Genomic DNA, 16,530 nt, shown 5'->3' on the forward strand with positions numbered 1-16,530 from the left:
CCTCTCATCCAGGACATAATCTCTTTCGGCCCCTCCCTTCTGGCAAGAGGCTCCGGTCCATCAGGACCTCGCGCCACAAGAACAGCTTCTTCCCCACTGCAGTCAGCCTGCTGAACAGTACCCCAACTCCCCCAGGTGACCCCCCCCCCCGCCCACCAAAGGACTGTCGGTGCCACTTACAGGCCCCACCATCCCAGCCCATCTGTGCTCCCACTTTAATTCACCTTACTCTACTGTATATAGTGTGTTGTTGTTGTTAACTTAATTTTTAACTTATTCTTAATTGCACTATACACCAAGTCAAATTCCTCGTTTTGTAAAGTGCGCTCTACTGAACCTGGCAATAAAACTTTTTCTGATTTCTGATTCTGATTCTGATTCTATTAATCATTGTTTTTTATTCATTCAAAATGCAATTAAATCAATATTTTATATTTTTTCTTTTCCTTTTTCTTTTTTTTTTATCTCTTATATCCTTTTTTATAATCAATGTTTGAACTTCTTTTCCTTTCTATTGTCATGGTTTCAGTTTGCTGTCTTGTTTTTCGCTTTAGTTCTTGTTCTGTCTTGTTTGGTTCTGTTTCCTGTTTTATTTTGAAAGGTTTCCTGTCTTGTCATGTTTCTTGAGTTTTACTTCCTTTGGTCCCCATCTGCCCTAATCGTGTTCACCTGTGTCTTGTCTGCCCTGTCTGTATATAAGTCTTGTCTCTGCCTTCCTCCTGTGCTGGTCCATTAACTTCTGCTCATGTTGATCACGTCTTCTTGTCTGGCGTCCATGTCCCTTGCCATGCCACAGTAAGTTTTTGTTTTTAGTTTTGTCATCCTGCTCTGCAGCGCTTTTTGTTAGTTAAATAAACCCACTTGCCCTGAACCCGTTTGCCTCCCGTCTCTGCGCCTGGGTCCTACCTGCTCTCGAGCCTCCCCCCCACACGACATCTATACATCCAATGAAATTAAACTACAAATCAACAAACACAACTGATAACAAATGTCTCTAAAAAATGATGTGTATATTTGCAGAACCTTAAAAACACCAAACAAATAACAAATGCTTCCCAAATAAAGCACAAAAAATGGAACACAAAATGTAAAACCCAAGTTAGAAATTGCAATTTGAAAAAGATACTTTTTCAGCAGCTTTTCAAAATCAATCACCAATTCTACTCTTCTGTGGATGAAACAAAGAACTCCAGAACAATGAAGCCATTTCTCTAAGTCTCTCTCACCTTCAGTTTTAAACAAGGTCTGTGAAAATCCACCATACATTGGTCACATGAACTCAGAGACCTGCTAAAAGTGCACAATTGTAAAAGCTCTTTTATATAGACAACTGTTTGTTTGCTTAGAGCTCTAAATATAAAAAAAATGCTTTTCTATCACCTAGACACAGATGGAGAACCATATCAACTGGATTAATAACAGGGTGGCATGTTTAGGTTTAAACTTACATCAATAGACAACATAAAGATGTCCATCACATTTTTGACCTAAACATGTAAACACATCCTTGGCTCTGCGGTTAGGAAATGGTATTTGGGAATCTCTTTATACCAGGAGCTAGCCTGGCCATTGGAACATCGCCACAGTGCCCATCCAGACTGGGACAGCAACGGGGTCCACTTCAGAGCCGTGAGCTGCTGTGTTTAACTCCAGCTGTCCCAGCAAGGGAGACAACTGCAGCAACATCCACTGACCAAGCTGACAAGCCCTGGCAGAAAAGATCCCCACAAGAAAAACACTGGCTAAGGCAGGCTGGTCAAAAAAAAATAGTTTTGCCATTGTCTTGCAGCTCGCAGATCAAGTGGTTTAGTTTTCCAGTAATGTCAGTCAAGAATGCAAGTTCAGATTCACAATGTTCATATTCACCATATTCAACAGACATCTCCTCCAATAGCACCTTAAAAATCCTGTGCTGTTTTGCTTTGCAGCTGAGGTTGTTTACGATTTTCAGAATAAGAGTCATTATATGTCCAGAGCCAATCACTTCTGCACATAAGGCCTGCTGGTGAATGACGCAGCAGTAATGCAGACATTTTGGAAAGTCTGGGTCAGCTTTACAGTGAGTGATGAAACCTGTTTGTCTATTGATCATAGCAGGAGTCCCATCTGCAGTCACTGCTACCAGCTTTTCTAATTGTACCTTTTTCTGCACAAAAACTCCTTCACCGTGTTATACATTTCAACTCCTCTTGTAGTTGTCTGTTAGGGCAGATGTGTCAGGAGTTCTTCTCTTGTGGAAACCAAAAGCTATGCTGTACTGTTGCCGTCCACAGACTCATCACACTGGACGTTAACCACCTGCACTTTGCAAGATCCCGGTCCAGCTAATTGGCCAAGTTATCAGACATAGCTGACACTCATCTAGACATTGTAGTGGAAATTGAATGAGTTCTATTGTTCTCATCCTTAGGGACAGTGATTTATCATCATTGCTTGAATTTTTTTCATGCTATATGCAAAAGTCTTTGTCCCTTAAGGCAACAGATTACAGCCCCCCCCCCCCCCCCAGGCTGCTGTCGTATTAACATTAGCTTGGAGCTCCAGAATGGACAAGAAAAGACGACGAGAATGGCTCGAGCAGGGCGTTGCTCACGGGGGGGGTCGCTCGTGCCATGCGGTCGCACGTGCTCGGGCCCGCTAAATGCTACTTGTAGCTTTAATTATTATTATTATTATTATTCTTCCGACTTTTCCGTCGCCTTTTTGAGGCCTTTAACATACCCCAAAACTCACCAAATTTTGTATACACATCAGGAGTCGCGAAAAATTTCATATTTTATAGGAGAACGGCATAGGTAAACAAAAATGGCTCGATAGCGCCACCTGCAAAATTTGTTTTCGCGAGCACCTCCATATGCTTTATAGTACAAACCTGATTTTAACAGGGCATGTTCATCGGATAGAAACCTACAAAAAAGTCTCTTGGGACCAAGCTGTCAGTCGCACAGGAAGTCTGATATTTTGATGACAATATGTCATTTTTGCTGTATTTTGGTCATTCGCAGGCCTCGCTCTAGAACGAACTCCTCCTAGAGATTTGAGAGTAATGACTCCAAACTTTGGTTTTGTAAACTATACACATGTCCGATGTTAAATTGCAAAGCTTTTAAGTTTTTATGGATGTTTGTGACCATGGCGGCGCGTCAAAATTGGAGGTCGTTTCGAAAACACGCCATGAAAAGAAAAATGGCCATTACTCAGCCATGCATAATCCAATCTGATCCAAAATTGATGTGCATGATTGTAGTCTGACTCTGAACACATCTGCAGTGAAAAAACCTGGAAAAAGTGTAGCGCCACCTGCTGGCAAGAGGAAATGACATGTTTTACTTGGAGCATCACTACTCCGAGTAGGATGAGCCGACACACCTGAAAATGACGTCCACCTGTTGAAAAGCCATTGAAGTTTACTCTGACAAAAAACCATAACTTTCAATGCGGGGGTGTGGTCGTGACAGAGCGGCAAAGTTGGGCATCTCGCTATGCACACAAAAGTTGCTCTCACGTGCACATTCCTTGTCCAATCTCACTGAAATTCAATGGATATGATGAAGCTTCTATTCTGAACCCATGGATATGACAATCTTGGACGAGCTCTATAGCGCCACCTAGTTATTGCATTGGGCACATTCTGCCCTGTATTTTCTCTTTGCTTTGTCCGATGTGCATGAAATTAAAACTGGAGATACTCAGAAGGGTCCTCTCTCATCATGTAAAGTTTCATGGGTGTACACCTGACGGTGCCTGCGTAACAGGAAGTGGTCGATTATGTGCACCCAAATAATAGAAATTTATTATAAATCAGCCGTTTGTCTCAGGAAGCTGAGATTTCAGAATTAGATGCCTTTAATAACCTCCAGCTTTGATATGTAACACTATAGGGTCTACGAGAAACTTCATCACTTGATTTTTTTAATGAAATTTTGGACTGAACAAAGATTTTTAGCATAAATTCTGTTTAGGTTATCAGCACCAAGAATTCAACTTTCATAGGCATTTATGTGCTACTGCTTCCTAAAAAAATTCAGAATGATTGAAGTTACAGGTGAACTTTTAGAGAACATTTCATCCAAAAAGGTCCGAAAACGTCTTTTTAGGCAAAACTACAAACACCTATTTTTTTTCATAACTTAATCATCATATATCAACACCATTTATTTTTTTAAATGTAGGGATCTGTGTTTGCTGCCTTCCATATTTTTTTCAGAAGTCCAGGTGAAACAGATGATTTTAAAAAAATCCTGATTCATCCCAAAACCTGTGCTTTTTCCGTCTGGACTCCAAACAAGTGTGTTTTAAAATTACTTATGCTTCAAATATCCACACCAAGTTTAACACGCATATAGTTGAACATGTCTAAATGCTTCTTGAATATTCTTTACAGATATAAAATGAACTGGTCAACTGTAGGATGTCATTTCCTCTTACATGGTTCAGTCTTTTTCTCATGCTGCAGCCTGCTCCTCAATCTTTCCTGTTGCTGGAGTCAAATTTCACCCCCCCCCCCCCCCCCACACACACACACACACACCAGCTGCCTGTTTATATGCTAACTAACCCAGAAGTGAGGTGACAATAGTTTAGACACAAGAGGGAGGGCAGACTGCTTTTTCATTTGTTTTGTATGTCTTTCATAGATTTTTATGAATAATCATTGCTTTTCTAGTCATGTAAAATGCAATTAACTTAATATTTTATCTTTTTTTTTTTACAAACAAAACATATGAATGTGCTCCAAAACAAAACCCAACTCTCAGTACAGTTCTACAGATGTAACATAAGACTTAGACAGTAAATGTCTCTTTTATCCTTTTTTAATCAATGCTGCAACTTCTTTTCCTTAATATAAATCCAATGAAATTAAACTACAAAACCAAAAAACACAACCTATAGCAAATTTCTCTAAATAAATTATGTGTATATACAATATGTAGCACTTTTAAACAAAATAATAACAAATCCTTCCAATACAAGCACAGAAAAATGGAACACAAAATTTAAAACCCAAATTTGAAATGGCAATTTTAAAAAGATAATTTTTTCAGCCTGCTAAAAGTGCACAATTGTAAAAGCTCTTTTATATAGACAACTGTTTGGTTGCTTAGAGCTCTAAATATAAAAACAATGCCTTTATGGACGTGGCACGGATGGCACGGATGTTCAGCAGGGTAAACCCCAGGAAAGCGGCGGGACCTGATGGAGTTCCCGGAAAGGTTCTGCGGGCCTGCGCCGATCAACTCTCCCAGGTCTTCACAAAAATCTTCAACCTGTCGCTAGCTCAGGCTTTCATCCCTGCTTGCCTGAAGTCATCCACTATCATCCCGATACCCAAAAAGTCCTCATCCACAGCCTTCCTCACGGACTTCCGCCCAGTTGCACTCACTGCTGTAATCACAAAGTGTCTGGAGCGGCTGCTCCTGGGACACATCAAAGACTCCCTCCCTCCAATCTTCGTCCCCCACCAGTTTGCAGAACAGAACAGATCCACCCCCACTCTACATCGATGGAAACTGTGTGGAGAGGGTCCACAGCTTCACCCTCCTGGGCACCACCATCTCTGCTGACCTCACATGGTCTAACAACACCATGACTGTCATCAGGAAGGCCCAGCAACGCCTGCACTTCCTGAGAAAACTTAGGAGGAACGACGTCAGCCAGGAGCTGCTGGTAACGTTCTACCGCTCAACCATTGAGAGCATTCTGTCCTATGGCATCACAGTGTGGTTTTCCCACTGCACTGAAGCAGAACGGCAGAGTCTCCAGAGAGTGGTAAAGACAGCGCAGAGGATCATCGGCTGCCCCCTCCCCTCACTGAAGGACATTTACCAGTCTCGCTGCATCAGCAGAGTGACTAGCATCACCACTAACTCCACCCATTCTGCTTTCCCTCTGTTTGAACTGCTGCCCTCTGGAAGGAGGTACAGGTCCATCAGAACCAGGACAAACAGACTAAGAAACAGCTTTTTTCCATAGGCAATTATCATACGGAATGCACATACGTCCACCAACCACACCTCACTCTAATTTTACTACAATGCGTGCAATATCCTGACTGTCTAACCGGGTCACTGTGCAATAACTTGATATTTATTAAGCTGTGCTCACAGCAACTCATGTAATTCCTTTCTATTTTATTCACAAATATTTAATATTTAACAGTTTCTGTCCATATTGTTCATTTTTTGTTAAGAGTTGTAAATACAGTATTTCTTTTTCTATTCTATTTTTATTTTTATTTTATGTAACTCCTTCACTCCAAGGCTGCTGCAATTTCATTGTATCCCCATGTACAATGACAATAAACGATTCTGATTCTGATTATATCACTTAGACACAGATGGAGAACCATATCAACTGGATTGGTAACAGCAACAACCACCGACCAAGCCGGCAAGCCCTGGCAGAAAAGATCCCCACAAGAAACACTGCAGGCTGTTCCATAAAAAATATAGTTTTACCATTGCCTTGCAGATCACAGTTGAAGTGGTTTAGTTTTCCTAAAAAAATTCAGAATGATTGAAGTTACAGGTGAACTTTTAGACAACATTTGATCCAAAAAGGTCCGAAAACGTCTTTTTAGGCAAAACTGCAAACACCTATTTTTTTGCATAACTTATCTTTCAAATATCAGCACAAACAAATTAAAAACGGTAGAGATCTGTGTTTGCTGCCTTCCATATTTTTTTCAGACTTAAAAGTGTAACAGATGATTTATAAAAAATCCTTTTTCATCCAAAAACCTGTGTTAAATCTGTCTAGACTCCAAACAAACATTTTTTTATGGTAACTTATGTTTCAACAATCGACACCAATTTTCACACACCTATAGCTGAACATGTCCCATAGCTCCCTGAATATTTTCATAGATATACAATGAACTGGTCATTCTAACATCTAGCATTCTAACATCTAACATCTTACATGTCAAAGCCTCTCTCAGCCTGGCTCTGCTGAAGGAGTCGTGTTACAACCCCGCCCCCTCCTGCTGGGACCCCTGCTATGTAAATTAGCAAGCAGTGAACAGAGAGATGAGGAGTAAGAATGGCCATTACTCAGGCATGCATAATCCAAAGACAGCCAGTTAAACACTGAAAGACATATTTTTCGGTATGTCTTTCATACATCTTTAGTATTAAAAACTCTCCAAGATGAATGTGCCTGACTCCACCTGCAGGTGGATCACAGACTTCCTGACGGACAGACAGCAGTATGTGAGGCTGGGGAAGCTCGTCTCAGATACTCGGACCACAAGCACCGGATCCCCCCAGGGCTGTGTCCTTTCACCCCTGTTACTCTCCCTGTACACAAACAGCTGCACAGCTGGTCACCTGTCTGTCAAACTCCTGAAGTTTGCTGACGACACCACACTCATCGGCCTCATCTCTGACGGAGATGAGTTGGCCTACAGGAGTGAAATAGCCAGGCTGGTGTCATAGTGCAGCGCTAACAACCTGGAGCTTAATGCTCTGAAGACAGTGGAGATGACAGTGGACTTCAGGAAGGCCCCAGCCCCCCTCCCCCCTGTCATCCTCTGTGACTCCCCGGTGACCTCTGTGGAGTCCTTCTGCTTCCTGGGAACCATCATCAGCCAGGACCTCAAGTGGGAGCAGAACATCAGCTCCATCACTAAGAAGGTCCAGCAGAGGATGTACTTCCTGAGGCAGCTGAAGAAGTTTCACCTCCCTGAAAAGATGCTGGTAGACTTCTACGATGCCATCATCGAATCCACCCTCACGTCCTCCATCACAGTCTGGTTCGCTGCGGCCACGGCCAGAGACAAGGCCAAGCTGCAACGCGTCATCCACTCAGCAGAGAAGGTGATCGGCTGCCACCTCCCGTCTCTCCAGGAGCTGCACATCTCCAGGACCTGGAGGCGGGCAGCCAGGATTGTAGCCAACCCCTCTCATCCAGGACATAATCTCTTTCGGCCCCTCCCTTCTGGCAAGAGGCTCCGGTCCATCAGGACCAGGACCTCGCGCCACAAGAACAGCTTCTTCCCCACTGCAGTCAGCCTGCTGAACAGTACCCCAACTCCCCCAGGTGACCCCCCCTCCCCCCCCGCCCACCAAAGGACTGTCGGTGCCACTTACAGGCCCCACCATCCCAGCCCATCTGTGCTCCCACTTTAAGTCACCTTACTCTACTGTATATAGTGTGTTGTTGTTGTTAACTTAATTTTTAACTTATTCTTAATTGCACTATACACCAAGTCAAATTCCTCGTTTTGTAAAGTGCGCTCTACTGAACCTGGCAATAAAACTTTTTCTGATTTCTGATTCTGATTCTGATTCTATTAATCATTGTTTTTTATTCATTCAAAATGCAATTAAATCAATATTTTATCTTTTTTCTTTTCCTTTTTCTTTTTTTTTATCTCTTATATCCTTTTTTATAATCAATGTTTGAACTTCTTTTCCTTTCTATTGTCATGGTTTCAGTTTGTTGTCTTGTTTTTCGCTTTAGTTCTTGTTTTGTCTTGTTTGGTTCTGTTTCCTGTTTTATTTTGAAAGGTTTCCTGTCTTGTCATGTTTCTTGAGTTTTACTTCCTTTGGTCCCCATCTGCCCTAATCGTGTTCACCTGTGTCTTGTCTGCCCTGTCTGTATATAAGTCTTGTCTCTCCCTTCCTCCTGTGCTGGTCCATTAACTTCTGCTCATGTTGATCACGTCTTCTTGTCTGGCGTCCATGTCCCTTGCCATGCCACAGTAAGTTTTTGTTTTTAGTTTTGTCATCCTGCTCTGCAGCGCTTTTTGTTAGTTAAATAAACCCACTTGCCCTGAACCCGTTTGCCTCCCGTCTCTGCGCCTGGGTCCTACCTGCTCTCGAGCCTCCCCCCCACACGACATCTATACATCCAATGAAATTAAACTACAAATCAACAAACACAACTGATAACAAATGTCTCTAAAAAATGATGTGTATATTTGCAGAACCTTAAAAACACCAAACAAATAACAAATGCTTCCCAATTAAAGCACAAAAAATGGAACACAAAATGTAAAACCCAAGTTAGAAATTGCAATTTGAAAAAGATACTTTTTTCAGCAGCTTTTCAAAATCAATCACCAATTCTACTCTTCTGTGGATGAACAAAGAACTCCAGAACAATGAAGCCATTTCTCTAAGTCTCTCTCACCTTCAGTTTTAAACAAGGTCTGTGAAAATCCACCATACATTGGTCACATGAACTCAGAGACCTGCTAAAAGTGCACAATTGTAAAAGCTCTTTTATATAGACAACTGTTTGTTTGCTTAGAGCTCTAAATATAAAAAAAAATGCTTTTCTATCACCTAGACACAGATGGAGAACCATATCAACTGGATTAATAACAGGGTGGCATGTTTAGGTTTAAACTTACATCAAAAGACAACATGAAGCTGTCCATCACATTTTTGACCTAAACATGTAAACACATCCTTGGCTCTGCGGTTAGGAAATGGTATTTGGGAATCTCTTTATACCAGGAGCCAGCCTGGCCATTGGAACATCGCCACAGTGCCCATCCAGACTGGGACAGCAACGGGGTCCACTTCAGAGCCGTGAGCTGCTGTGTTTAACTCCAGCTGTCCCAGCAAGGGAAACAACTGCAGCAACATCCACTGACCAAGCTGACAAGCCCTGGCAGAAAAGATCCCCACAAGAAAAACACTGGCTCAGGCAGGCTGGTCAAAAAAAAATAGTTTTGCCATTGTCTTGCAGCTCGCAGATCAAGTGGTTTAGTTTTCCAGTAATGTCAGTCAAGAATGCAAGTTCAGATTCACAATGTTCATATTCACCATATTCAACAGACATCTCCTCCAATAGCACCTTAAAAATCCTGTGCTGTTTTGCTTTGCAGCTGAGGTTGTTTACGATTTTCAGAATAAGAGTCATTATATGTCCAGAGCCAATCACTTCTGCACATAAGGCCTGCTGGTGAATGACGCAGCAGTAATGCAGACATTTTGGAAAGTCTGGGTCAGCTTTACAGTGAGTGATGAAACCTGTTTGTCTATTGATCATAGCAGGAGTCCCATCTGCAGTCACTGCTACCAGCTTTTCTAATTGTACCTTTTTCTGCACAAAAACTCCTTCACCGTGTTATACATTTCAACTCCTCTTGTAGTTGTCTGTTAGGGCAGATGTGTCAGGAGTTCTTCTCTTGTGGAAACCAAAAGCTATGCTGTACTGTTGCCGTCCACAGACTCATCACACTGGACGTTAACCACCTGCACTTTGCAAGATCTCGGTCCAGCTAATTGGCCAAGTTATCAGACATAGCTGACACTCATCTAGACATTGTAGTGGAAATTGAATGAGTTCTATTGTTCTCATCCTTAGGGACAGTGATAGCAATTATCATCATTGCTTGAATTTTTTTCATGCTATATGCAAAAGTCTTTGTCCCTTAAGGCAACAGATTACAGCCCCCCCCCCCCCCCCAGGCTGCTGTCGTATTAACATTAGCTTGGAGCTCCAGAATGGACAAGAAAAAACGACGAGAATGGCTCGAGCAGGGCGTTGCTCACGGGGCGGTCGCTCGTGCCATGCGGTCGCACGTGCTCGGGCCCGCTAAATGCTACTTGTAGCTTTAATTATTATTATTATTATTCTTCCGACTTTTCCGTCGCCTTTTTGAGGCCTTTAACATACCCCAAAACTCACCAAATTTTGTATACACATCAGGAGTCGCGAAAAATTTCATATTTTATAGGAGAACGGCATAGGTAAACAAAAATGGCTCGATAGCGCCACCTGCAAAATTTGTTTTCGCGAGCACCTCCATATGCTTTATAGTACAAACCTGATTTTAACAGGGCATGTTCATCGGATAGAAACCTACAAAAAAGTCTCTTGGGACCAAGCTGTCAGTCGCACAGGAAGTCTGATATTTTGATGACAATATGTCATTTTTGCTGTATTTTGGTCATTCGCAGGCCTCGCTCTAGAACGAACTCCTCCTAGAGATTTGAGAGTAATGACTCCAAACTTTGGTTTTGTAAACTATACACATGTCCGATGTTAAATTGCAAAGCTTTTAAGTTTTTATGGATGTTTGTGACCATGGCGGCGCGTCAAAATTGGAGGTCGTTTCGAAAACACGCCATGAAAAGAAAAATGGCCATTACTCAGCCATGCATAATCCAATCTGATCCAAAATTGATGTGCATGATTGTAGTCTGACTCTGAACACATCTGCAGTGAAAAAACCTGGAAAAAGTGTAGCGCCACCTGCTGGCAAGAGGAAATGACATGTTTTACTTGGAGCATCACTACTCCGAGTAGGATGAGCCGACACACCTGAAAATGACGTCCACCTGTTGAAAAGCCATTGAAGTTTACTCTGACAAAAAACCATAACTTTCAATGCGGGGGTGTGGTCGTGACAGAGCGGCAAAGTTGGGCATCTCGCTATGCACACAAAAGTTGCTCTCACGTGCACATTCCTTGTCCAATCTCACTGAAATTCAATGGATATGATGAAGCTTCTATTCTGAACCCATGGATATGACAATCTTGGACGAGCTCTATAGCGCCACCTAGTTATTGCATTGGGCACATTCTGCCCTGTATTTTCTCTTTGCTTTGTCCGATGTGCATGAAATTAAAACTGGAGATACTCAGAAGGGTCCTCTCTCATCATGTAAAGTTTCATGGGTGTACACCTGACGGTGCCTGCGTAACAGGAAGTGGTCGATTATGTGCACCCAAATAATAGAAATTTATTATAAATCAGCCGTTTGTCTCAGGAAGCTGAGATTTCAGAATTAGATGCCTTTAATAACCTCCAGCTTTGATATGTAACACTATAGGGTCTACGAGAAACTTCATCACTTGATTTTTTTAATGAAATTTTGGACTGAACAAAGATTTTTAGCATAAATTCTGTTTAGGTTATCAGCACCAAGAATTCAACTTTCATAGGCATTTATGTGCTACTGCTTCCTAAAAAAATTCAGAATGATTGAAGTTACAGGTGAACTTTTAGAGAACATTTCATCCAAAAAGGTCCGAAAACGTCTTTTTAGGCAAAACTACAAACACCTATTTTTTTTCATAACTTAATCATCATATATCAACACCATTTATTTTTTTAAATGTAGGGATCTGTGTTTGCTGCCTTCCATATTTTTTTCAGAAGTCCAGGTGAAACAGATGATTTTAAAAAAATCCTGATTCATCCCAAAACCTGTGCTTTTTCCGTCTGGACTCCAAACAAGTGTGTTTTAAAATTACTTATGCTTCAAATATCCACACCAAGTTTAACACGCATATAGTTGAACATGTCTAAATGCTTCTTGAATATTCTTTACAGATATAAAATGAACTGGTCAACTGTAGGATGTCATTTCCTCTTACATGGTTCAGTCTTTTTCTCATGCTGCAGCCTGCTCCTCAATCTTTCCTGTTGCTGGAGTCAAATTTCACCCCCCCCCCCCCCCCCCCCCACACACACACACACCAGCTGCCTGTTTATATGCTAACTAACCCAGAAGTGAGGTGACAATAGTTTAGACACAAGAGGGAGGGCAGACTGCTTTTTCATTTGTTTTGTATGTCTTTCATAGATTTTTATGAATAATCATTGCTTTTCTAGTCATGTAAAATGCAATTAACTTAATATTTTATCTTTTTTTTTTTACAAACAAAACATATGAATGTGCTCCAAAACAAAACCCAACTCTCAGTACAGTTCTACAGATGTAACATAAGACTTAGACAGTAAATGTCTCTTTTATCCTTTTTTAATCAATGCTGCAACTTCTTTTCCTTAATATAAATCCAATGAAATTAAACTACAAAACCAAAAAACACAACCTATAGCAAATTTCTCTAAATAAATTATGTGTATATACAATATGTAGCACTTTTAAACAAAATAATAACAAATCCTTCCAATACAAGCACAGAAAAATGGAACACAAAATTTAAAACCCAAATTTGAAATGGCAATTTTAAAAAGATAATTTTTTCAGCCTGCTAAAAGTGCACAATTGTAAAAGCTCTTTTATATAGACAACTGTTTGGTTGCTTAGAGCTCTAAATATAAAAACAATGCCTTTATGGACGTGGCACGGATGGCACGGATGTTCAGCAGGGTAAACCCCAGGAAAGCGGCGGGACCTGATGGAGTTCCCGGAAAGGTTCTGCGGGCCTGCGCCGATCAACTCTCCCAGGTCTTCACAAAAATCTTCAACCTGTCGCTAGCTCAGGCTTTCATCCCTGCTTGCCTGAAGTCATCCACTATCATCCCGATACCCAAAAAGTCCTCATCCACAGCCTTCCTCACGGACTTCCGCCCAGTTGCACTCACTGCTGTAATCACAAAGTGTCTGGAGCGGCTGCTCCTGGGACACATCAAAGACTCCCTCCCTCCAATCTTCGTCCCCCACCAGTTTGCAGAACAGAACAGATCCACCCCCACTCTACATCGATGGAAACTGTGTGGAGAGGGTCCACAGCTTCACCCTCCTGGGCACCACCATCTCTGCTGACCTCACATGGTCTAACAACACCATGACTGTCATCAGGAAGGCCCAGCAACGCCTGCACTTCCTGAGAAAACTTAGGAGGAACGACGTCAGCCAGGAGCTGCTGGTAACGTTCTACCGCTCAACCATTGAGAGCATTCTGTCCTATGGCATCACAGTGTGGTTTTCCCACTGCACTGAAGCAGAACGGCAGAGTCTCCAGAGAGTGGTAAAGACAGCGCAGAGGATCATCGGCTGCCCCCTCCCCTCACTGAAGGACATTTACCAGTCTCGCTGCATCAGCAGAGTGACTAGCATCACCACTAACTCCACCCATTCTGCTTTCCCTCTGTTTGAACTGCTGCCCTCTGGAAGGAGGTACAGGTCCATCAGAACCAGGACAAACAGACTAAGAAACAGCTTTTTTCCATAGGCAATTATCATACGGAATGCACATACGTCCACCAACCACACCTCACTCTAATTTTACTACAATGCGTGCAATATCCTGACTGTCTAACCGGGTCACTGTGCAATAACTTGATATTTATTAAGCTGTGCTCACAGCAACTCATGTAATTCCTTTCTATTTTATTCACAAATATTTAATATTTAACAGTTTCTGTCCATATTGTTCATTTTTTGTTAAGAGTTGTAAATACAGTATTTCTTTTTCTATTCTATTTTTATTTTTATTTTATGTAACTCCTTCACTCCAAGGCTGCTGCAATTTCATTGTATCCCCATGTACAATGACAATAAACGATTCTGATTCTGATTATATCACTTAGACACAGATGGAGAACCATATCAACTGGATTGGTAACAGCAACAACCACCGACCAAGCCGGCAAGCCCTGGCAGAAAAGATCCCCACAAGAAACACTGCAGGCTGTTCCATAAAAAATATAGTTTTACCATTGCCTTGCAGATCACAGTTGAAGTGGTTTAGTTTTCCTAAAAAAATTCAGAATGATTGAAGTTACAGGTGAACTTTTAGACAACATTTGATCCAAAAAGGTCCGAAAACGTCTTTTTAGGCAAAACTGCAAACACCTATTTTTTTGCATAACTTATCTTTCAAATATCAGCACAAACAAATTAAAAACGGTAGAGATCTGTGTTTGCTGCCTTCCATATTTTTTTCAGACTTAAAAGTGTAACAGATGATTTATAAAAAATCCTTTTTCATCCAAAAACCTGTGTTAAATCTGTCTAGACTCCAAACAAACATTTTTTTATGGTAACTTATGTTTCAACAATCGACACCAATTTTCACACACCTATAGCTGAACATGTCCCATAGCTCCCTGAATATTTTCATAGATATACAATGAACTGGTCATTCTAACATCTAGCATTCTAACATCTAACATCTTACATGTCAAAGCCTCTCTCAGCCTGGCTCTGCTGAAGGAGTCGTGTTACAACCCCGCCCCCTCCTGCTGGGACCCCTGCTATGTAAATTAGCAAGCAGTGAACAGAGAGATGAGGAGTAAGAATGGCCATTACTCAGGCATGCATAATCCAAAGACAGCCAGTTAAACACTGAAAGACATATTTTTCGGTATGTCTTTCATACATCTTTAGTATTAAAAACTCTCCAAGATGAATGTGCCTGACTCCACCTGCAGGTGGATCACAGACTTCCTGACGGACAGACAGCAGTATGTGAGGCTGGGGAAGCTCGTCTCAGATACTCGGACCACAAGCACCGGATCCCCCCAGGGCTGTGTCCTTTCACCCCTGTTACTCTCCCTGTACACAAACAGCTGCACAGCTGGTCACCTGTCTGTCAAACTCCTGAAGTTTGCTGACGACACCACACTCATCGGCCTCATCTCTGACGGAGATGAGTTGGCCTACAGGAGTGAAATAGCCAGGCTGGTGTCATAGTGCAGCGCTAACAACCTGGAGCTTAATGCTCTGAAGACAGTGGAGATGACAGTGGACTTCAGGAAGGCCCCAGCCCCCCTCCCCCCTGTCATCCTCTGTGACTCCCCGGTGACCTCTGTGGAGTCCTTCTGCTTCCTGGGAACCATCATCAGCCAGGACCTCAAGTGGGAGCAGAACATCAGCTCCATCACTAAGAAGGTCCAGCAGAGGATGTACTTCCTGAGGCAGCTGAAGAAGTTTCACCTCCCTGAAAAGATGCTGGTAGACTTCTACGATGCCATCATCGAATCCACCCTCACGTCCTCCATCACAGTCTGGTTCGCTGCGGCCACGGCCAGAGACAAGGCCAAGCTGCAACGCGTCATCCACTCAGCAGAGAAGGTGATCGGCTGCCACCTCCCGTCTCTCCAGGAGCTGCACATCTCCAGGACCTGGAGGCGGGCAGCCAGGATTGTAGCCAACCCCTCTCATCCAGGACATAATCTCTTTCGGCCCCTCCCTTCTGGCAAGAGGCTCCGGTCCATCAGGACCAGGACCTCGCGCCACAAGAACAGCTTCTTCCCCACTGCAGTCAGCCTGCTGAACAGTACCCCAACTCCCCCAGGTGACCCCCCCTCCCCCCCCGCCCACCAAAGGACTGTCGGTGCCACTTACAGGCCCCACCATCCCAGCCCATCTGTGCTCCCACTTTAATTCACCTTACTCTACTGTATATAGTGTGTTGTTGTTGTTAACTTAATTTTTAACTTATTCTTAATTGCACTATACACCAAGTCAAATTCCTCGTTTTGTAAAGTGCGCTCTACTGAACCTGGCAATAAAACTTTTTCTGATTTCTGATTCTATTAATCATTGTTTTTTATTCATTCAAAATGCAATTAAATCAATATTTTATCTTTTTTCTTTTCCTTTTTCTTTTTTTTATCTCTTATATCCTTTTTTATAATCAATGTTTGAACTTCTTTTCCTTTCTATTGTCATGGTTTCAGTTTGTTGTCTTTTTTTTCGCTTTAGTTCTTGTTCTGTCTTGTTTGGTTCTGTTTCCTGTTTTATTTTGAAAGGTTTCCTGTCTTGTCATGTTTTTGAGTTTTACTTCCTTTGGTCCCCATCTGCCCTAATCGTGTTCACCTGTGTCTTGTCTGCCCTGTCTGTATATAAGTCTTGTCTCTGCCTTCCTCCTGTG

Source organism: Oryzias latipes, chromosome 22, assembly GCF_053564925.1.
Source record: "Oryzias latipes strain Hd-rR chromosome 22, Olatipes_Hd-rR_3.1".
NCBI classification, from domain to species: Eukaryota; Metazoa; Chordata; class Actinopteri; order Beloniformes; family Adrianichthyidae; genus Oryzias; species Oryzias latipes.